We start from the raw sequence: 22,996 nt of genomic DNA on the forward strand, positions 1-22,996 counted from the left end.
GCACCACCCCAGGCTCCCAGCCAGGCTGCCAAGGTGCTGCTGGGCACCCACCGGGCTTGGCTGGGGGCAGGGCACCACTGCCAGCTGCAAGTAGCCAAAGGGGCAAGCTGGGCACACTGGGCACAGAGGCTTAGCCTCCTGAGGGCAGGGACAAAAGGCAGAGCCCAGCTGGGGGACACAGAGAGGCCTGCAGAGAGATGGACACAGCCCTGTGCCCGAGGGCAGGCAGAGGCACCCCTGGCACAAGGGCACAGCAGAGCCCCACAGGAAGGGGCTGGGGGGCACAGAGGCCTCGGATGCCACCACCCCCAGCACAGCCAAACCGCCCCACAGCTGACACCAGCCCCAGGCGCTCCCAAGCTCAGGCTCAGCACAGCACCCACGCCTGACACCCCCACGGCACCCAGCATACAGCCTGCCCACAGCTCCCCCCCGCGCCTGGCCCTCAGCCCAGCCGCTGCCCTTCAGCACAGCAGCCGCCCGGCACCTGCCACCACAAAGCCTCCAAACCCCCAGGGCTCCCCCACACACCCCCACAGCAGCCTCTGCTGCAAGCCACACCCCACGCTCACCACCACCTCTCCTGCACACAGCAGCCCCCACAGCGCCGCTGCCACCTCAGCTCTGCTGCCAGCCCAGCCCCCAGCACAGGGACACAGGGACACAGGGCCAGGGACAGCCCCTGCAGCCCACCAATGGCTCCGCCTGCAACACAGCAGCAGCCAAAGGGGGCCTGCAGCTGCCCCCACCAGGGGGAGGCAGCACCACAAGGAACCCCACAGACCCCCACCCCAACCCCACCCGCGGCCCCGCAACCGCACAGACCCCTCCCAGAACAGCACGGACGACGCTCACCGACCCTGCACAGCTCTGCCCTACCCCACAGCCCCCCCCGACCACCCCAAACACCGCAAACCCCCACAGCCACACAGAGCTCCCCACAATCACAGCGACCCCCCCCCCACCCGCACGGACCCCAAGCACCAAGCTTGCAGAGCTCCCCCGGACCTCACAGACCCACCCCCACCCCGTACCCCACGGATCTTCCCCGTATCCCACGGACCCCCAAACACGTATCCGCAGAAGCCCCCAACCAAACCCCACCGATTCCCCCTAGATCCCCGCAGAGGCTCTCCCCCGCCCCAGCCCCACCGACCCCTGCCCCACAAACCCCTCCCCAACCCAAGCGACCCTCCCGACCCCTCGCAGCCCCCCAGAGAGCATTCCCTGATCCCCACCCCACGACCCCCAACTCAGCCCCACAGACTCCCTCACCCCACCTGGACGCCGGAACAAGAGCGAAGCAGAGCAGCAGAAGGAAAAGGAGGAGGAGGAAGAGCTCAGCGCACAGGGAGCCGCCGGCCCCGGCAGGCTGCTGGCGAGCAGAGAGCGCTGCGAGGGAGACCCCGGCCCGGCCCCTCCGGCTGCTGCGGCCACGTGGGACGGGGAGCGGAAGCAGGGAGCAGTCTGGAACGGAAGCCCCGCCCACGGCCGGGCAGCCTTAGCCAATGAGAGGCGGCGGGAGCGCGGCAGCTCCTCCCCCTGGGCGCTGCCGAGGCCCAGCCAGGAGCTGCCCCTGCCGGCCGCGGCCGCCATTGTTGCTGCCCCGTGGGGAGCGGCAGCGGGGCCGGAGCGCGGGAGAAGTGCCGGAGGTGCTGGCGGGCGAGCGGCAGCTGCCGGCTGGTGAGCTGCGGCGGGGCGGGAGGGGCTGAGGGGGCCGGGGAGCGCTGAGGGCGGCGGCAGCGCAGCGGGGAAGGCTCTGGCTGCGTGGGGCTGCCGGGGGCGTGTGTGGAGTTGGGGGTCGGGAGGGGCGCGGGGGGCAGGGGGCTCCGTGGGGCTGGGGCAGGCTTGGGGAGGGTGAGGAATTGTTCTGTTTGGCTTGGGCCAGGGGCAGGGGGGTGCCGGCGGGGCTGGGGGCCGCGGGGTTGGCTCCTGAAGCTCTTGGTTGTTTGCAGTCTGTGCTGTGCAGGATGTGCATTGGGACAGCAATGGGGGGGGGCGGTGAGGTGTCAGAGAGCGGCCGGGAGGGACGGGGTCCAGAGTGCAACTCTCATCCCAGCCCTGCTGCCCGCACTCAGCACCAGGCGGGGCTGGCACTGGCACTGGGGGTGGAGCACAGCCCTGGGAGGAGAGGCTGAGGGAGCTCTGGGGTTGCTGAGCCTGGAGAAGAGGAGGCTCAGGGCAGACCTCATTGCTGTCTGCAACTCCCTGAAGGGAGGCTGGAGCCAGGTGGGGGTTGGTCTCTTCTCCCAGGCAAGCAGCACCAGAACAAGAGGACACAGTCTCAAGCTGTGCCAGGGGAGGTTTAGGCTGGATGTTAGAAAGAAGTTCTTCTTAGAGAGAGAGATTGGCCATGGGAATGTGCTGCCCAGGGAGGTGGTGGAGTCTCCATCCCTGGAGGTGCTTAGGAAGAGCCTGGATGAGGCACTTGGTGCCATGGTTTAGTTGATCAGATGGTGCTGGGTGAGAGGTTGGACTTGATGATCTCAAAGGGCTCTTCCAACCTGGTTTATCCCCTCCCCTCCCCCCTCCCCTCCCCCCTCCCCTCCCCCCTCCCCTCCCCCCTCCCCTCCCCCCCTCCCCTCCCCCCTCCCCTCCCCCCTCCCCTCCCCCCTCCCCTCCCCCCTCCCCTCCCCCTCCCCTCCCCCCTCCCCTCCCCCCTCCCCTCCCCCCTCCCCTCCCCCCTCCCCTCCCTCCTCCTCTCCCTCCCCTGTCCCTCAAGCCAGGAGAGCCAACAGCTGCCACCCACCCTGGGGAGAGGTGAGGGAGCAGAGGGGAGGAGCTGGCTCTGCATTCTGCTTCCAGGGCAGCTGCAGGGATTATGGGATGGCAGAACAATTCACCGTGTCCTGTGCCCACCCTCTGGCCACTGCCCAGCCCCTTGCTGCTCTCTGGCACTGCTGGAGGAATCATCTCTCTGGTCCTCAGCCCACAGCAAAATACTATTGACCAAAGGACCTCCTCAGCTCTGGCACAGTGCCAGGGTCAGGGCATGGCTGACCTGCACCTGAAAGGTCTTCTCCAGCCACAGGCACTCTGTGATTCTTACTCCTTTAGGCTGGGAAGGGCCAGGCCTGGAAAAACATCCAGCTGGCTGTCAAGAAGGTGGTGCCAGGCTCTCTGGAATGGTGTCCTGGGACAGGACAAGGGGCAATGGATGCAGGCTGGGACACAGCAAGCTCCACCTCACCATGAGGAGAAACTTCTTGGCTGGAAGGGTGCTGGAGCCCTGCAGCAGGCTGCCCAGAGAGGCCCTGCAGTGCCCCTTGCCGGAGAGCTTCCAGAGCCATCCGGATGTGTTCCTGTGGGACCTGCCCCAGGGGATCCTGCTCTGGCAGGGGGATTGAACCTCCTCTCCAGAGCTCCTTTCCAGCCCCTACCATCCCAGCAGTCTATGATGCAATGACCCCAAGCTGTCTGACACCAAGCTGTGTGGTGCAGCAGACAGGCTGGAGGGAAGGGATCCATCCAGAGGGACCTGGACAGGCTGGAGAGGTGGGCACAAGCCAACCTCAGGAGGTTCAACAAGAGCAAGGGCAGGGTCCTGCAGCTGGGTCGAGGCAATCCCAGGCATAAATCCAGGCTGGGCAGTGACTGGCTGGAAAGCAGCCCTGAGGAGAGAGACTTGGGGGTGCTGGGGGAGGAGAAGCTCACCAGGAGCTCTCAGTGTGCACTTGCAGCCTGCAAAGCCAATCAGATCCTGGGCTGCAGCAGGAGAAGTGTGGCCAGCAGGGCAAGGGAGGTGATCCTCCCCCTCTGCTCAGCTCTGGGGAGACCCCACCTGGGGTACTGTGTCCAGTTCTGGAGCCCCTATGGCAAGAGGGATCTGGAGGTGCTGGAAGGTGTCCAGAGCAGGGCCAGGAGGATGAGCAGAGGGCTGGAGCACCTCTCCTGTGAGGACAGACTGAAGGAGTTGGGGCTGTTCAGTCTGGAGAAGAGAAGGCTCCCAGGTGACCTCATTGTGGCCTTCCAGTATCTGAAGGGGGCTCCAGGAAGGCTGGGGAGGGACTGCTCAGGATCTCAGGCAGTGATAGGACTAGGGGGAATGGAATGAAGCTGGAGGTGGGGAGATTCAGGCTGGAGGTGAGGAGGAAGTTCTTCCCCATGAGAGTGGTGAAGCCCTGGAATGGGTTGTGCAGGGAGGTGGTTGGGGCCCTGTCCCTGGAGGTGTTTAAGCCCAGGCTGGCTGAGGCTCTGGCCAGGCTGATCTAGTGTGGGGTGTCCCTGCCCATGGCAGGGGGGCTGGAACTAGATGATCCTTGTGGCCCCTTCCAACCCTGACTGATACTATGATACTATGATGCTCTGACCACAGCCATGGGCTGGACCTAGTCAGTGCTGAGCAGCAGATATTTGTCTCCCTCCCCTCCCTGCCAAGGCAAAGCACAGAGCTCCCAGAACCGATTCTATGGTTGCTCATGGAAACATTTGAAACCCAGGGTGGCTATAACTCAGCTGGAGTTTTAATGCTCATCTTAGTGTTTGTTAGGTGTGTTCTTGTTGGTTTGGGTTTTTTTTTCCCCTGGTCTGTATTTTCTAAGCCTTTCAATGTTCACCAGACAAACCCTGATGGTGGTGGCACTTCAGGTGATTTCTGCCTGCATCTTCTGCCACATAAACAGCAAGAAATGAAAGAGTGAGCAAGGTGCAGGCAACATGAAGTGGGAGTGTTGATCTGCTGCAGGGTAGGAAGCCTCTGCAGAGAGGTCTGGAGAGGTTGGGCTGCTGGGCTCAGGTCAGTTCCAGAAGGTTTCATAAGGCCAAGCACTGGCTCTTGTGCTAGCATCACAACAACCCCGTGAAGGCTGCAGGCTTGGGGCAGCGTGGCTGGAAACTGCCCAGCAGAAAAGGGCCTGGGGGTGTTGGTAGACAGCCAGCTGAGCATGAGCCAGTGTGCACCCAGGTGGTTAGGAAGACCTCCACCATCCTGGCCTGGATCAGAAGGGCTGTGAGCAGCAGGAAGTGATTGTCTCTCTGGCCCCAGCACTGGGGAGACTGCATCTCAAGTGCTGTGATTGGCTTTGGGCATCACAGTATGAGAAAGTCACTGAGGTGCTGGAGCAGGGAGAGAGAAGGGCAGCAAAGCTGGGGAGGAGATTGGAGAGCAGGTCTGGTGAGGAGAGGCTGAGGGAGCTGGGATTGCTTATTGTGAAGAAGAGAAGGATGAGAGGAGACCTCATTGATCTCTACATGGACCTGAAAGGAGATCAGAGTGAGGCCAATATTGGCCTCTTCTCCCAAGTAACCAATGACAGGACAAGAGGAAATGCCCTGAAATTGTACCAGGGGAGATTTAGGTTGGAGAGGAGGAAAAAATTTCTTTGCTTCAAGAGTGCTCAGGCATTGGAGCAGGCTGCCCAGGGGGTGGGAGAGTCACTGTCCCTGGGTGTATTCCAGACATGAGTAGAGGTGGCACTCTGGGACATGGTCTGGTGGTCATGGAGATGTGGGTAGAAGGTTGGACTTGATGATCTTGGAGGTCTTTTCCAACCTTAGGGAGTCTGTCTGTGAAACCCTGTGGCAAACCAGCAGCACTCAGGGGCTGAGAACACAACTCCCATTGGGATACATCCCCAGGGCTCAAGTCTCCTCCTAAGGCAGCTCTGAACCCTCAGCTGCAGTTCAAAGGCTCTGCTTCAAGCAGGGCAATGTTCCTCCTGCCCACAGCTGCCAGCTGAATTTGGGGGTTTCCCAACCCAAACTCTTCTCTCATTGGATCAACTCTGCCAGGAGCAGCAGGTTCCACAGTCCTGATGCTTCACATCTCAAACCCCCCAAATTCTATAGCTGCAGCTCAAGGGAGCTGACAGCTTTGTGCCTCTGGATTCCTGTTTCAGCACTTGGAGAAGATTTTAACACTTTCCAAACTATTAGAACCTCCTAAACCTCCCTAAAGATGCTTCAAAAGCTCTGTTTGAAGACTTGAGGATTTTAAGGAGTTTTCTTGGGCACTCAAAATGCTTTGTAAAAAATGGCTTAAAAATGATCCAAATCTCTCTGAAGATCATTCAAAGGGCCTGAAAAGAATCAAAATCTTGTAGAAAAACATCAAATATGGACAAAAATAATCAAAATGTCTTCAAAACTCACTAAAAGGGCCTGGAATGAGTAAGGATACTTCAAAAATCATTAAAAGGGCCTGAGAATAATGAAAATACCTCAAAAATCATTAGAAAAACCTAAAAATGGTCTAAATATCTCCCAAAAAATCATTCAAAAGGCCTGAAAATGATCAAAATGTCTTCAGTAATCATGAAAAAGGAGATGAAAATACTCAAACTATCTTCAAAAGTCATTCAAAATGCCTGAGGCTAAGCAAAGTCTCCCCAAAACCCATTAAAATCAGCCCAAAATGAGGAAAATAGCTTCAAAAGGAACGAAAAGAGGCTGGAAATTATCCACAGAGCTTCGGGAAATGATTCAAAGTGCCAAAACGAACCCAAACCAACTCCAGAACCTCATCCCCATGGCTGCCAAGCTCCTGCAAACTGATTCTGCAGAGCTCTCAGCCAGGCTCTGGCTTCTTGCAGTCTCCAACATCCTTCAGAAATGCTGCAAAAAGCTGAAAACTGCCGGAAAAGTCCTCAGCACCTGCTGGAAACTCTGGAAGGCGACAGAAAAACTCTTCCCGAGCCGTTCAGATCCCCCGGAGCTGCCCCAAGCCCCCTCGGGAGGCATCGAAATCTCTTTGCAAGAGTTTGGGAGAGGCTGGGAGGAGGTTTTGGGTTCCCAACCCTGCAGAGAATCCTCAGCGAAAAAAATCCTCCGAAGCTCTGCATAGCTCCTGGAAACCTCTGCGCAAGCTTTCCGAGCAGAGCCAAAGCTCCTGGGAGCTGTGCGCAGCTGCTGGGTCAGAGCTGTTGCGGAGCTGCTGTGCCCCAGCCCTGCCCCCGCAGCGCAGCTCAGCCCAGACGGCGCCGCCCTGGCTGAGAGCTGCACCTCCCGGCATGCCCCGCGCGGAGCCAGGGCCGCAGCTCCCCGCTGGGACTGGGAGGCGTGGTTGGGGTAATCCGGCGTCTGTGATTGGCTGCGGCTGCCCGGCCGTGGGCGGGGCTTCCTCTGCGGCCCCAGCCCCCGCCTGGGCTGGGCTGCAACGTGGGCGGTTCGGGGCCTCCATTGCATCGCTCTCTGCTCGCCCAGGCTGGCAGGAGGCTGCAGGGGACGGCAGTCGGCAGCTGCCTCTGCTCCGAGCTCTTCCTCCTTCCTCTTCCTCCTTCTCTGCGCCCCTTTGGCCTGGTCTGTGGGGTAGGTGTGGGCAGGCGCGGGGCAGAGTGGGGGCTGCTGGGGTGGGGATCCCTTGGGGCTTGGGGGAGCGGCTGGTGGGGTTGGCATTGGGCTGCGGTGGGGCTGAGGGCTGTGTCCTGGAGCTGGGCTTGAGGAGGGCTCGGTGAGGTGTGGGGCTGGTGTGGGTGGGGCTGTGGGGGGTGGTTGTTGGGGGCTGTGGAGTTGTGGGGGCGTGTGTGAGGTTGGGTGGGGGCTTGGGGTCGGAGAGGGGCGTGTGAGGGGCTGGTGAGGAGCCCGTGGGGCTGTGTGGGTTTGGGGGTAGGAGTTGGTGGTGGTGGGGGAGGCTGTGTGTGGGTGTGGTGTGGGTCGGGGTGGTGAGGCTTGGAGCGGGGAGTGGTGGGGTGGTGCGAGGGGGTGGGTGCGGTTGTGGGGAGCTGTGTGTGGGTCTGGGTCGGGGTGGGTGTGTTTGGGGGATCCTTGTGGTGCTGTGCTGCTGCCTCCCCCTGGTGGGGGCAGCTGCAGGCCCCCTTTGGCTGCTGCTGTGTTGCAGGCGGAGCCATTGGTGGGCTGCAGGGGCTGTCCCTGGCCCTGTGTCCCTGTGTGTGCCCAGCTTGCCCCTTTGGCTACTTGCAGCTGGCAGTGGTGCCCTGCCCCCAGCCAAGCCCGGTGGGTGCCCAGCAGCACCTTGGCAGCCTGGATGGGAGCCTGGGGTGGTGCTGAGCTCTCTGCCGGTCATTCTCTGCCCTCTCTTTGCCTTCTCCCCTCTCTCCTTAGCTGCTCTCATCCCTGCACAAGCTGCAGGACACCTCCTTGAGCGCTGCCCTTGCTGGGGGGGTCCAAGGAAGAGTCCAGGGGGGTGCAGCAGTGGCTTGGTGCTGGACTCAGCTTGGCTTGGCCATAGAGCACCTCAGAGCCTGGCCTGGCCTGGTCTGTGAGCCCAGGGCTTGGGGCTGGGGTGGCCTCCTGGGCAGGAGCCCCCATTTGGAGAGAAAGGCTACTGGTGAGAGGAGGCCAGGAGGTGGGGGGGGGTACCCCCAGGGCAATGGGGTCCCCAACTTGGGTGGCACTGGAGGAGTGCCCAGCTGGAGTGGGGAGGGAAGAACAGGAGGGTCCCCAAATGTTGCTGCCCCCCAAGTCTTCTTTGCCCCCAGGTCAGGCAGGGTCCCAAATGGCACTGCCATGGGCCCTGCCCCCCAGAATCCCTCTACAGCCCCCCCCAGTGCTGGGTCCCTTGGGGGTGGGGGAGTCCTTTCCTGCTGCCTGGGTGCTGGGGACCCTTGTTGGTTCCTTTGGGATAGCTTTGGGGTGCAGGGAGGTAACTGAGGGTCCCAGGGAGGCATTTTAGCTCTCAGGCTTCTGTTGTGGTTTCCCTGGGGGCATTTTGGGCTCCTCCTGCTTGTGGCAGGGTGCAGCATGGGCTGCCTGGGGTGGCACAGGGAGCTGGGGGAGGCTGTTTGGGGGGTTCAGGGCTTTATCCCCCCCCCGAGTGCCAATGCCTGCATCTGGCTGTGCTAGGCCAGCAGCCAGGGGTGCTCCTGCCTCAGCCCTTGGGCTGGCAGCACAGTGCCTGCCCCTGGTGCTGGGCCTTCTGCAGAGCTGGGCAGAGAGGTTAAGGAGGTGTCAGAATCACCCCAAACCCACAGCCCCCCTGCCCAGAACACCCCTCCAAGGCCTCTGTGCTCTGCAATCTCTTGAGGCACAAAGATTCCCTGGGGGGTTGCAGAGTGATTCTCAGTTTCTCTGCAGGCCTCCTGAGCACAGAAAGGCTCAGGGCAGGAGGAGCTTTTGCTGTGTGGCTGCAGGCTGAGAGCTGTGCAGAGCTTTTGTCAGCTGTGCTGGCAGGAAGCATGGTCAGAAGCAGACTGCTGTGCTGCAGCTGCTTTGCCCCTGGGGAAATGCTTGCTGGGAGGCAGCCAAATGAGGCTGAGCTGTTGAGTGTCTGCTTGTGGCTGAGGAACTGCATTGACTTGGACTGAAAGGTTTGGCTTGGGCTGGGGGCAGCCTGTTGTTGATGGTTTTGGTGGTGAGAAGTCCTGCAGCTTCCTTGGAGGAGCTTCAGCAGCAGCCAAAGCAATTCCCTTGCTGCTCTTTGCTGTGCAATGAGCTGGGAAGGGAAGGAAATGATTGCTGCAAGTGAGCAAAGCAATTGCAGTGCTCTGCAAGTCTCAGCAGTGCTGTGTCCAGCAGGGCCAGGGCAGGGATTGTCCTCCTGTCCTGGGCCCTGGGGAGGCCACCCCTGGAATGCTGAGGTCAGTTTTGGGCCCCTGACTCCAAGAAGGACTTTGAGGGTCTGGAGCAGGTGCAGAGAAGGGCAAGAAAGGTGTGGAAGGGTCTGGAGAGCAGGGCTGAGAGGAGCAGGTGAGGGAGCTGTGGGTGTTTAGTGTGGAGAAGAGGAGGCTGAGGGGAGACCTCTTGGGCTCTGGAGCTCCCTGCAAGGAGGCTGCAGTGAGGTGGGGGTTGGGCTCTTGTGCCTTGTCTCAGGTGGGAGAAGGAGAGGAAGTGTCCTGAAATTGTGTCAGGGGAGGCTTAGGTTGGAGAGGAGGAGGAATGAGTTTGGTGGCTGAGTGGTCAGGGCCTGGCAGAGGCTGCCCAGGGAGGCAGTGGAGTGGCCATGGCTGGAGGTGTTGCAGCCAGGTGTGGCCATGGGGCCATGGTTTGGTGTCCCTGGTGGTGTTGGGGCTGGCAGTTGGCCTCAGTGCTGAGAGAGGTCTTTTGCAGGCCAGGCAATTGTGTGGCTGTGTGAGGAAGCTGCCCCAGAGCAAATGCCTCTTAGGTGCTGGAGGTGCTGGGAAGAATGGGAAATGGGAGAGAGTCCTGTGGGGAGGGGAAAGGTTTGGGTTTTGCCTCTGGGCTCCTAGTCTGCCCTTGGAAGTGCCTGGGATTCTTGCAAGCAGTGCTGTCAGCTGGAGCCTTTTGGGGTTAGTTGGTGGTGTGCTGAGAGGGCCAAAGGGAGGTGAGGCTTGGGAAGAGAAGTGGTGAGCAGGAAGCTTGTTGGGTTGTGGGTGGCCAAGGGGTGTGGGTGTGGCTGAGAGGTGTGGAGTGCAGGAGAGCCTTCAAGGCCTTGTGGTGTTGCTGGAGCTGTGGGCTGAGGAAGTGGTGCTGCCAGGCAAGGGCTTGAAGGAGGTTGAAAGTCAAGTGGTGTGGATGGCTTGGTGTGGGGAAGTGTTTGGCTTCTTGTGGGCAAGTGAAGCTTTCCTTGTGCAGGAGGAGAGTGAGAGCCTGGGCTTTGCAATCCCTGGGGCCCTGGAGCCCTTCTGGAGTGGTTTTCTTCTGCAGAGCTTTGCAGCCCAGCTGCAGGTCTGCTGTTGCTGGAAGCTGTTGCTGGTTGTTTTGTGCAGCCTTGGGTGTTGGATCAGTGTCTTGGCTGAGTTTGGTCCTTCCTCTTGTGGCCAAGTTGAGGTCCCTTTGGTTTGGCAGCTGAGCACAGGTTGAGGCTTTTGCTGCAATGGTTTTTGTGCTGGCAGCATTGTGTGCTGCCAGCTGGAGTGCTGTGTGCAGCTGTGGTGCCCCCAAGAGGGGCAGGAGGTTGAGCTGTTGGAGGGGGTGCAGAGGAGGCCCTGGGGGTGGTGGGAGGGCTGTGGCAGTTCCCCTGTGGGGGTGGTCTGTGAGTGTTGTGTCTGAGGCTGGAGGGGAGAAGGCTGTGGGGAGAGGTTGGAGCAGCCTTGTGGTAGCTGCTGGGGGCTGCAGGAGAGCTGGGGAGGGACTTTTGTGAGGGTCTGGGAGGGATGGGCTGAGGGGGAGTGGATTGGAGGTTGAGGAGGGCAGATTTGGAGTGGAGCTTGGGAGGCAATAGTTTGGAGTGGGGGTGGTGAGAGCCTGGAGCAGGTTGGGCAGGGAGGTGCTGGCTGCTCCCTCCCTGGAGGTGCTGAGGGTGAGGTTGGATGAGGGCTTGAGCAGCCTGGTGTGGTGGAAGGTGTCTGTGGGCATGGCAGGGGGTTGGAGCTGTCTGATCTTTGGGGTCCCTTCCAGTCCAAAGCATTCTCTGAATGCTTCAATTTGGACACTTAGCAGAAGTGCAATGAAGGGAACTTGAAATAAGCAAAGTTGTGAAACTGGCTCTGAGCCTGGGGGCTGGGAGTGGGCTTGGAAGTGGTTCTGATCTTAGCTGCTGGCTCTTGAGCTTGGGGTCTGGGTGTGAGCTTGGAAAGGGATTCTGACCTTAGTTGCTGGCTCTGGGCTTGGGGTGTGGTTTCTGACCTCAGGGCCTGTCTCTGAGGTCAGGGCCTGGTTCCTGAGCTTGGGAAGTGGTTCTGATCTTAGCTGCTGGCTCTTGAGCTTGTGGGGGCTGGCTCTGGAGCTTGGTTCTGACCTTTGTTCTTGTAGTGGAGCTTGGAGGCTGGTTCCTGAGCTTGGGAAGTGGTTCTGACCTTAGTTGCTGGCTCTGAGCTTGGGAGCTGAGTCTGCACTTTTGGTTTAGGTTGCTTGGGTGCTGATTCTGGAGCTTGGGGGCCGGTTCTGGAGCTGGCTGTGAGCTTGGGGTCTAGGTGTGAGCTTGGAAAGGAGTTTTGAGCTTAGTTGCTCATTCTATGCTTGGGGTGTGGTTCTTGATCTCAGGGCCTGTCTCTGAGATCAGGGGTTGGTTCTTGAGCTTGGGAAGTGGTTCTGATCTTACTGTCTGGTTCTTGAGCTTGTGGGGGCTGGCACTGGAGCTTGGTTCTGACCTTAGTTGCTGGTTCTGGAGCTTGGGGGCTGGCTCTTGAACTTGGGGGCTGGCTGTGAGCTTGGGAAGTGTTCTGACCTTAGTTGCTGGCTCTGAGCTTGGAAGTGGTTCTTGAGTTTGGGGGCTGGTTGTGAGCTTAGGGGCTGGCTGTGAGCTTGGAAAGTAGTTCTGACCTTACTGTCTGGCTCTTGAGCTTGTGGGGGCTGGCTCTGGAGCTTGGTTCTGACCTTTGTTGCTGGTACTGGAGCCTGGGGGCTGATTCCTGAGCTTGGAAAGGGTTTTGACCTTAGGTGCTGGCTTGGGAGCTGTTTCTTGAGCTTGGGGGCTGGGTGTGAGCTTGGGAAGTGGTTGTGATCCTGGTTGCTGGTTCTGAGCTTGGGTGCTGAGTCTGCATTTTTGATCTAGGTTCTGAAGCTTGGGTGCTGGTTCTTGAGCTTAGGAAGTGGTTCTGACCTTAGTTGCTGGCTCTGAGCTTGGGGGCTGGCTCTGAGCTTGGGGGCTGGCTCTGAGCTTGGGGCTGGCTCTGACCTTGGAAGTGGTTCTGAGCTTAGCTGCTGGTTCTTGAGCTTGGGAAGTGGTTCTGAGTTTATTTTCTGGCTCTTGAGCTTGGGGTCTGGGTGTGAGCTTGGAAAGGGGTTTTGAGCTTAGTTGCTCACTCTGGGCTTGGGGTGTGGTTCTTGATCTCAGGGCCTGTCTGTGAGGTCAGGGGCTGGTTCTTGAGCTTGGCAAGTGGTTCTGACCTTACTTCCTGGCTCTGAGCTTGGGAGCTCAGTCTGCACTTCAGATCTAGGTTCTGTATCTTAGAAGCTGGCTCTGAGCCTGGGGGCTGGTTCTGCATTTCTGATCTGGATTCTTGTGCTTGGGAGCTGACTCTGAACTTAGTTGCTGGTTCTTGAGCTTAGGGGCTGGGTGTGAGCTTGGGGGCTGGGTGTGAGCTTGGCCCCTGCCTTGAGTTTAAAATGTGAGAGTTCAGGCAGTTGGAAGTTGAAGCTGAGCTGCTTTGCACTGCAGTGCTTCAGAGTTTGTGGTGCTCCAAAGGCAGATCTCAAAGAGCTGCTGCAAGAGTTGAGCTGAAGTGGCACAGTGCCCTGCAGAGGCAAAAGCTTTTCCCTCCCAGTCAGCCATTGGAATCATCTCTGCAGGGCAGTGGTGGATTGCCCTGCAGGGCAGAGTTGGAAGGCTCAGCTTGGCAGGGGGCTGGGCCAGCTCCTTTCCAGTGCAGTGTCAGCTGGCAAGGTTGGAGCAGCTGAGCCTTGGGGTCCCTTGCAGCCTGGCATTGTGTGGCAGCAGAGCTGTGCTGCTGGTTTTGAGGGCACTTGGAAAGCTTCTGGAGCATTTGTGCAGAGTGTGCAAGACATCCCTGAGCCTAGCAACTCCCTCAGCTCTCTTCAGAATGAACTCTGCAGAGCTGGAAGAGCTTTCCAGGAATTTGGCAGAGGTTTGGAGGAGTTTGGAAGGGATTTTGGTTCTCCTCCTCCTTGTCCTCTTCCTTGTCCTCCTCTGCCTCATCTTTTTCCTGCTCTCCCTGGAGGCTGCCCTTAGACTCCTAGAATCCTGCAGTGGTGTGGTTTGGTTTGTCAGGGAGCTGCAAAGGTGCTGCAGTCGAAGCCCCTCTGCAGTCAGCAGGGACATCCTGCACTAGCTCAGGTTGCCCAGAGCCCTGTCCAGCCTGACCTTGAACATCTGCAGGGCTGGGACCTCAAGCCCCTTCCTGGGCAACCTGTTGCAGTGTTCCAGCAGCCTCCTGGTGCAGAACTTGTTCCTCACCTCCAATCTCAATCTGCTCTGCACAGAGCAGAGCCAAGTGCCAGGATGGCCTCTGTCCATCTCTGCCACTGCTGCTTTTGGTGCAGCCCAGGCTGCCCTTGGCCTTGTGGGCTGCAGGCTCCCCCTGTCTGTTCCTGTCCAGCTTCTTGTCCAGCAGCACCCCCCAGTCCTTTTCTGCAGGGCTGCTTCCTATCCCCTCCTCCCCCAGGCTGTCCTGATAGTGAGGATTGTGCCAGGCCAGGGGCAGGACCCTGCCCTTGCTCTTGTTGAAGCTCAGGAGGTTGCCCTGGGCCCCCTCTGCAGCTTGTCCCCTTGAGCTCCTCCACCTTGTTCTGCAGGGTATTGCCTTAGGTTTCAGGAGGCAGAGAGGCTCTCTTTGAGCCTTGCCAAAGGAGTTGATGACACTTTGTGGTGTCCCTCTGGACTCTGCTGTCCCTTCTGGAGGTCTCTACTCTCTGGTTTAAGACATCCCAGTGCTTTCCACCCACGTCTGTGGGGATCTAGGGTGAATCGGTGGAGTTTGGTTGGAGGACTTCTGCGGATATGTGGTTGGGGGTCCGTGGGGTACGGGGTGGGGGTGGGTCTGTGAGGTCCGGGGGAGCTCTGCAAGCTTGGCGCTTGGGGTCCCTGCGGTTGGGGGAGAGGGACATTCTGATTGTGGGGAGCTCTGTGCGGCTGTGGGGGTCTGCGGTGTTGGGGGTGGTCGTGGGGAGGGCTGTGGGGTAGGGCAGAGCTGTGCAGGGTCGGTGAGCGTCGTCTGTGCTGTTCTGGGAGGGGTCTGTGCGGTTGCAGGGCCGCGGGTGGGGTTGGGGTGGGGGCTCGGTGGGGTTCCTTGTGCTGCTGAATCCCCCTGCTAGGGGCAGCTGCAGACTCCCTCTGGTTGCTGCTGTGTTGCAGCAGGAGCCATTGGTGCCCTGCAGGGGTCCTGGGTAGCGTGGGGGCTGGGGTGCAGCAGAGGCTCCTCGGGGGGGGCTCTGGGGGAGCCCTGGGGAGTTGGAGACTTTGTGCTGGCAGCTGCTGTGCTAAAGGGCAGTGCCTGGGCTGTGGGCTAGGCTCAGGGGGGAGCCCAGGCTGTGCCCTGTCTGTGCTTTGGTTGTGCCCAGGCTGTGCCCAGGTTATGCTTTGGCTGTGCCCAGGCTGTGCCCAGGTTATGCTTTGGCTGTGCCCAGGCAGTGCCCAGGTTATGCTTTGGCTGTGCTCAGGCTGTGCCCAGGTTATGCTTTGGCTGTGCCCAGGCTGTGCCCTGGCTGTGTCCTGGTTCCTGATGTCAGTGATGAGTCAGATGATGCTCTTCAGACCAGTCCTTACACCTCACCCCACACCCCAGGGCAGGAGTCACCTGAACTCTCACTGCCTCCCTGTCCTCCCCTTCATCAGCTGCTGTGTGAGGGGGCTGCAGGGTCCCTCCCCACCCCTCCTCTGTAAGCCTCTCCCTTGGCTTGAGCCCTCCAGCTGATCCCAGCCTTTAGCCTCGGGGCCCTTCCATTCTTGTGCTCCTGCTTCCAGCCCAGGTCCCTTAGAGGCTTCCTCAGCCACCACATTTTTTGTCCACTCCCAGGGCCACAGGACAGCAAAGACTCCAGGGCCAGGGATGGGCTGGGAATGAGGGAAGGGCCTGGGGGTGGTCAGGCAGGAGTTAGGCCTTGTCCCCCACCAAAGGGGAAGGGCTCCAGTGCCCAGCTGGAAGCTGTGTGTGCAGGAAGTGCCAGAACCTGGCAGCACTGCAGGGGACCAAAGGAGTGAATTGTGCTGCAGCTCTGCCTGTGGCAGCTGGGAGATGAGCAGCAGCCCCTGGGCACTGTGCCCTCCCATCCAACCTCATCCTCACATTGGGGATGTGGGGTGGCAGCTCCAGGAAAACTGCAGAGAGAAAGGGGCAGGGAGAGAAGGCAACAAAAACCCCTTCCAGCTGAGGCTCTTTATGCTGCATGTGTGTGTGGATGGTGCTGGAGCTGCACCTGCTGTGTGTGTCTGTGGGCAGTGTGGTAGCTGGCAGGTGCCGGGCGGCTGCTGTGCTGAAGGGCAGCAGCTGGGCTGAGGGCCAGGCGCGGGGGGGAGCTGTGGGCAGGCTGTGTGCTGGGTGCCGTGGGGGTGTCAGGCGTGGGTGCTGTGCTGAGCCTGAGCTTGGGAGCGCCTGGGGCTGGTGTCAGCTGTGGGGCGGTTTGGCTGTGCTGGGGGTGGTGGCATCCAAGGCCTCTGTGCTCTGCAAGCTCTTGAGGCACAAAGATTCCCTGGGGGGTTGCAGAGTGATTCTCAGTTTCTCTGCAGGCCTCCTGAGCACAGAAAGGCTCAGGGCAGGAGGAGCTTCTGCTGATGGTTGTTTTGTGCAGCCTTGGGTGTTGGATCAGTGTCTTGGCTGAGTTTGGTCCTTTCTCTTGTGGCCAAGTTGAGGTCCCTTTGGTTTTGGCAGCTGAGCACAGGTTGAGGCTTTTGCTGCAATGGTTTTTGTGCTGGCAGCATTGTGTGCTGGCAGCTGGAGTGCTGTGTGCAGCTGTGGTGCCCCCAAGAGGGGCAGGAGGTTGAGCTGTTGGAGGGGGTGCAGAGGAGGCCCTGGGGGTGGTGGGAGGGCTGTGGCAGTTCCCCTGTGGGGGTGGTCTGTGAGAGTTTTGTCTGTTGAGGCTGGAGAGGAGAAGGCTGTGGGGAGAGGTTGGAGCAGCCTTGTGGTAGCTGCTGGGGTCTGCAGGAGAGCTGGGGAGGGACTTTGGTGAGGGTCTGGGAGTGATGGGCTGAGGGGGAGTGGATTGAAGGTTGAGGAGGGCAGATTTGGAGTGGGGCTTGGGAGGCAATAGTTTGGAGTGGGGGTGGTGAGAGCCTGGAGCAGGTTGGGCAGGGAGGTGCTGGCTGCCCCCTCCCTGGAGGTGCTGAGGGTGAGGTTGGATGAGGGCTTGAGCAGCCTGGTGTGGTGGAAGGTGTCTGTGGGCATGGCAGGGGGTTGGAGCTGTCTGATGTTTGGGGTCCCTTCCAGCCCAAAGCATTCTCTGGCTGCTTGAATTTGGACACTTAGCAGAAGTGCAATGAAGGGAACTTGAAATAAGCAAAGTTGTGAAACTGGCTCTGAGCCTGGGGGCTGGGGGTGAGCTTAGAGGCTGATTCTTGAGCTTGCTGTCTGCAACTGAGCTTTAGATCTGGTTCTGCCCTTCTGATCTGGCTGTGAGCTTGAGGACTGGCTGTGAGCTTGGGAGGTGTGTTTGAGCTTGGGAGATGCTTCTGAGCTTATTTACTGGTTCTTGAGGTTGTTAGCTGCATCTGAGCTTGGAATCCAGGTCAGCACTTTTGATCTGTGTCTGAGCCTGGTGGTTTCATCTGAGCTTGGGAGCTGCTTCTGCACTTTTGATCTGGGTCTGAGCTGGGGTGCTGGTTCATGAGCTTGGGGAGCTGATTCTAGCACTTGGGGGCTGGCTCTGAGCTTATTTGCTGGTTCTTAGCTTAGTAGCTGCATCTGAACTTGGGATCTTGGACTACATTGTGATCTGGTCTGGGCTTGGGAGCTATGTCTGAGCTTTGGATCTGGTTTTATACTTTTGATCTGGGTCTGAGCTTGAGGGCTTGGTCTGAACTTTGGAGCTGCTTCTGAACATGGGAGCTGGGTCTGAACTTGGTAAATGGTTCTGAGCTTATTTGTTGGTTCTTGAGCTTGGGATCTGATTCTGCACTTTTGTTCTCTCTCTCAGCTTGGGAGCTGGCAGAGAGCTTGGGTGCTGCTTCTGAGCTTATTTTCTTGAGGTTGGTAGCTGTGTCTGAGCTTGGGATCTGGGTCTGCATTTTGATCTGAGTCTGAGCTTGGGGGCTGGCCCTCTGTCCATCTGTGGCCATGCTGCTTTTGGTGCAGCCCAGGCTGCCCTTGGCCTTGTGGGCTGCAGGCTCCCCCTGTCTGTTCCTGTCCAGCTTCTTGTCCAGCAGCACCCCCCAGTGCTTTTCTGCAGGGCTGCTTCCTATCCCCTCCTCCCCCAGCCTGTCCTGATTGTGAGGATTGTGCCAGGCCAGGGGCAGGACCCTGCCCTTGCTCTTGTTGAAGCTCAGGAGGTTGCCCTGGGCCCCCTCTGCAGCTTGTCCCCTTGAGCTCCTCCAACTTGTTCTGCAGGGTATTGCCTTAGGTTTCAGGAGGCAGAGAGGCTCTCTTTGAGCCTGGTGAAAGGAGTTGATGCCAAGCTGTGGCCAGAGGGTTGGATAGAATTGGTCAGTTTCCATGGCTGTGCTGTTCAGAGCTGCATCCTACAGTGCAAAGCATCCAATCCACAACAATCCATAGTGTGCCTGGGCCACGGGAGCCAAGCAACCTCCCTAGGCCAAAGCTTCCTCCAGAGCTCCACCAAAGCAGGCCAGAAGCCCAGGCCCCAAATGCCTTCCCCCTCCCCCATGCCTCTCTGCCCCTCCTCCCCCATACCCAAGAACTGCAGTTACAGATTCAGGTAGGCAGCTCCCAGGTGAGCCAGGCCACTGCAGGCCGCAGTTGGCAGCACTGCCAAGGCCTCAAAGCTCCTCTGCAGAGAGAGATCCCAGAAGCTGTTGCTGGGAGCAGAGAGGAAGGGCAAAGGAGGTTGGAGATCCTGTGCTGTTCCTTTGTAGAGAGTGGGTGCAGGCCTTGTGGGGATGAACTAAGCTAGATGACACTTTGTGGTGTCCCTCTGGACTCTGCTGTCCCTTCTGAGTTCTCTACTCTCTGGTGTAAGACATCCCAGTGCCTTCCACCCACCACAGGGATTCTCCTCCATGCTGTCATCCAGGGATTTCTTTTGGGCCCTGCTGGCTGTGTAGATCAGCCCTGGTGACGTTGTAGGACCCTGGGGACTCTTAGAGGGCAGCAAGTGAGTGGAGATGGAGTAATGGATGGAGAGATGGAGGGTGAAGGCTGCAGGGGGTGGGAGGGCTTAGTTCAGCAGCTGTGTGGCTCTGCCTGGCTCCTACCTCCAATGGTGCTGGCAGCAGCTGACCCCAGAAGCTTGAAACCCCAAATCCTGCCTGGCTCAGGACCCTCCTGCCCTGTCCCCTCCTGACATCCAGCACAGCCCAAGCAGGCACTCAGGGCTCCTAGCCACACAGCCCAGCCATCCCCCATGGCAGGAGTCACCTGAGGTCTCACTCCCTCTCTGTCCCCCTTCCTCTCATGAGTTGCTGCCTGAGGTGTCTGCAGGGTCCCTCCCCAGCCCTCATCTGTAACCCCCCCTTGGCTTGGTGCTGTTCTTTCAGCCCTCCAGCTGATCCCAGCCTTTAGTCTCAGGCCCCTTCCATTCTTGTGCTCCTGCTTCCAACCCAGTTCCTTAGATGCTTCCTCAGCCACAGCATTTCCCACTCCACCCTTCCAGCTGCAGTGGCAGTGGAGGTGGGGGACACAGGGCCATGGATGGGCTGGGAATGAGGGAAGGGCCTGGGTGTGGTCAGGCAGGAATGAGGCCTTGTCCCCCCAAGAAGGGGATAGGATGCAGGGCCCAGGTGGCAAATGTGTGTGCAGGAAATGGCAGAATCTGGCAGCATTTGAGGAGGTGAAAGGAGTGAATTGTGCTGCAGCTCTGCCTGTGTCAGCTGGGAGATGAACAGCAGCCCATGGGCACTGTGCCCTCCCATCCAACCTCATTTTCTCTTGGGGATGTGGAGTGGCAGCTCCAGGGAACTGCAAAGAGACAGCTGAGAGAAATGGTCAGGGAGAGAAGGAAGCCAAACTCTTTCCAGTTAGTCTCTTTGGGCTGCAGGTGTGTGAAGGGTGGTGGAGGTGTGAGGTTTGGGCAGGAGCCAGAGGCTCCTCCAGCATCCCAGTGAGGGCTGAAGATGTTTAGCAAGAAGCTGAGGAAGTCCCTTCCCCCTTTGATGCACCTCCAGAAAGCATGAAGCTCCCTTTGTGTGTGTATTGAGGGCTGCTGTGATCTTCTGTTGGGGAGTGGGCAGCAGAGTTGTGTTCAGGGCAAAGGTGAGCACAGAGTGAGTGTGGTGGGGGTAGGGCTAGGGAGGAGAGCTGTGGCCAGAGCAAGATGTGCTGTCAAATGCACCTGCAGGCAGCAGAGCCCTGGGCAGGCAGCGGGAGGAAGCTTTAGGCAAGGCCTGGGAGAGGCTGTGTGGAGGCAGCTGTGTTGTGGTGCTGGCCTGCAGCTGTGTGCTGGGGGCTGTGTGCTGGGCAAGGAGCTGAGTCTGTACTTGCTGAATCCTCCCATCTTGATCAGCCCTGGCTGTGTGCTGTGGCTGTGCTGCTGGGCTTGGGAGCTGCCCCAAGGAAGACTGAGCTGTGCTGCCTGGTCCTGGGCAGTGCTGAGCCATCCCTTGCAGGTCAGTACTCTCCTCTGAGCCCTTTGCTTCTCTCTGTCAGGGGCTGAGTCCCTCTCCATCATCCCTGCCCCTGTGTGCTGTGGAAGAGCAGAGTTTGCAGATCTGTCCCTTGGAGCAGCCTAACAGGTAAGAAACCCAGAGTGGGGCAACAGCAGGACCCCAGCCCCCAGGGCAGCTCCCAACCTCCTCCACCTCCTCCTGCCCAGTATATTTCACCTTTCCAGGAGCTTGAGGCACATCAGGTGTTGTGGGAGTTGAGGAATGCTCCAGGCTGCTGGGGGTGAGTTGTGAGCAGGAGATGATGTTTGGGGGTTGGGATTTGGAAGGTGGTGGGAGAAGGTTGGAGGTGGTTTGTTCTTCCTTGGTCAGTGCTGCTGCCTCCATTGTCCGAGCCAGGGGAAATCAAAAGACAGGGCCTGGGCCAGGATCCCCCCTGCCAATGCCACCAGGCTCGAGGAGAGTAGGACACGACCACTTGTAAGCCCCAGGGTACCTCAGGGCACTGATCACAGGAACCTGGGGTCTCAGCACAGGTATTAAAATTCTGAGCCCACACTGTAGCAGAAACTGAAGGTTTGAGGTCCCCTCTGCATTCTCTCCTCTAGCTGGGTGTTGGGAGTCAGGGAATGTCATGACCTAGGCAGGATCTGAGGGTTTGAGGTCCTGGGCTCAGGTGCTTCCATCTTCCATATTGCAGAGCTGTGACCCCTTCCTGCCACAGTATGGCCTCACAGAAGGACCCAGACAAGAGCTGGGAGGAGAAGCAGCACCCAGAGATCAAGTTGGAGAAGCCAATGTGCAGTGCCAAGGGAGAGGAGGATGAGGAGAAAAAAGAGGACAAGATGGAGGATGATGCTGAGAATGACAACTATGAAGAGGAGGATAATGATGATGATGAAAGTGACCAGGATGAGGGGGAGGAATGTATGGAGGAGGATGAAGCCAGAGCAGGTCCCTCAGTGTCACCCAAAGAGCTGAATGAGTGCCCTGAGTGTGGGCAGAGCTTCCCAGGCAGCTCAGAGCTAGTGAAGCACCTCTGCCCACAACCTGGCACTTGTCCCTTCGTTTGTGGTGACTGTGGCAAGAGGTTCCGCTGGAACTCTGAGCTCATCCGGCACCGCCGCACCCACACTGGAGAGAAACCGTTCACCTGTGCTGACTGCGGCCGGAGCTTCACCCGGCGCTATGGTCTCACCCAGCACCGCCGCACCCACACTGGAGAGAAACCTTTCATCAGTGTAGACTGCGGTCAGAGCTTCACCCAGCGCGGCGCTCTCACCCAGCACCGCCGCACCCACACTGGACAGAAACCTCATCTGTGTAGACTGCGGTCAGCGCTTTACCCTGCGCGGCCAACTCACCCAGCACTGCCTCACTCACACTGGAGAGAAGCCCTTCTCTTGTGACAGCTGTGGCAAGCGCTTCAGACACCTCTCTCGTCTTAGGCAACACCACCTCACCCACACCAGTGAGAAGGCCTTTACCTGCAGGGACTGCGGCAAGAACTTCAAACGCAACTCCACTCTCACCATCCATCGCCGCATCCACACTGGAGAGCATCTGTTCCCCTGTGCTGAGTGCGGCAAGTGTTTCACCACGAGTACTCGATACATCCAGCACCAACTCATCCATAATGGTGAGAAGCCCTACAGCTGTACTGACTGCGGCAAGAGCTTCACCAACAAGCGAGCTCTCACGGAGCACCGTGGTGTGCACACTGGCGAGAAGTCGTTCAGCTGTGCTGCGTGCGGTCAGGCCTTCAGCTGTAGGGACAATCTCATTCGCCACCACCGCACCCACACAGGTGAGAAACCTTTCACCTGTGCTAACTGTGGGAAGAGCTTCGGCCAGAGGAGCACTCTCATTGCTCACCGCCGCACCCACACTGGTGAGAATCCTTTCACTTGTGCTGATTGTGGTAAGAGCTTTAGCGAGAAGCGATCCCTCAACCATCACCGCTGCACCCACACCAGAGAGCAGCCTGCACTGCAGGGGAGGCATAAATCCACCTAGAATCTCTTGAGTAATCGTGACCCCTCTGAGAAGGCCTTCCCAGCACCAAAAGCATCTATTTTTCCTTTGCAGTTCTCAGGGACTGGGGACACCAGCAGCAACAAACACCTCCTGCCCCTCTGAACACCAATTATTGCTAATGAGAACAATTACAGTGCTGAGTCGGCACAGCTGCAGCTCCCAGTGGAGCTGGGCAGGGCTTTGCCAGGGTCTGTCTGGTTCTTCCCCAATGCTTTGTGTCTCCCTGGGGTTAGAAATCCTCTGTCCATTGACCAATTGTCTCAATAAAACCCAACAGTTACCCAAATCCTGTCTGTTTGCTTTTATTTCAGATATCTCTGCCTCAATGCCTGAATTTTGAGGGCATTTGCTCCCAAGGGATGGGGTGGAGCTGTGTTCCCCGTCGAGGGAAGGCAAAATGAGGTTCTCAGAGGACTCTTGAGGGGCATCTCAGAGGCATTCTGTAGGGGCTTTCAGGTGATCTTAGACGTTTGGGATTTGGATGGTCCTGCGACTGACTTTTGGGATCTTTGGAGGGTGTAGGGGGAAGCTGATGGAGATCTTTGGAAGAACTCAGAAAGCTTCTGTTGGCTTTCCACTCTGGGGCTGGAACAGCGCGTGGCTGAGGAGAGAGGCAGCTTGAGAAGCGCAGCTCTGGGAGTTTGGCTTTTGGCTTTGATTCCCTTGCTTTTCAGGCGGTAAGGGGCTGGTGGCTTGGGACTTTCCAAAGAGAGGAGGAGGGGCAGCAGGCTCGGATTGCCTACCTGCCGGAGGGCAGTGACGTAGCTGGGGGAGGGGTTGCCGCGGAGACCGCGTGCAAACCAAACAGACCCCAGCGCGTGGCTGAGGAGAGAGGCAGCTTGAGAACAAAAAAACAAACCAAAAAAAAACCAAAAAACAAACAAACAAAAAAAAAAAAAGCCGTGTGGAGAGGGTGGTTACTGCAAGATGGTCACCACTAGAGCAAAGGCTAACAGAAGGACAGTGGGCACCCAAACAGAGACCACACACAAGCATGCAGAGGTTCAGGCAGGTGGCTGCAGTGAGTGCTGGAACCTGGCACTCGACATGGAGGCT

The 22,996-nt window shown here is 58.8% G+C and overlaps 1 protein-coding gene and 1 pseudogene across 1 annotated transcript in view; one reads left to right on the top strand and one right to left on the bottom strand.

The window, feature by feature from the left end:
• The window catches only part of LOC137457102 (zinc finger protein 850-like), a 62,575-nt gene that overhangs the window by 12,076 nt on the left and 27,503 nt on the right, over positions 1-22,996 (bottom strand). The window lies entirely within an intron of this gene.
• On the top strand, positions 1,618-22,215 carry LOC137457085 (zinc finger protein 16-like; annotated as a pseudogene).

Source organism: Melanerpes formicivorus, unplaced genomic scaffold (genome assembly GCF_026170545.1).
Source record: "Melanerpes formicivorus ecotype bairdi unplaced genomic scaffold, bMelFor1.0.p_v2 SCAF_159, whole genome shotgun sequence".
NCBI lineage: Eukaryota > Metazoa > Chordata > Aves > Piciformes > Picidae > Melanerpes > Melanerpes formicivorus.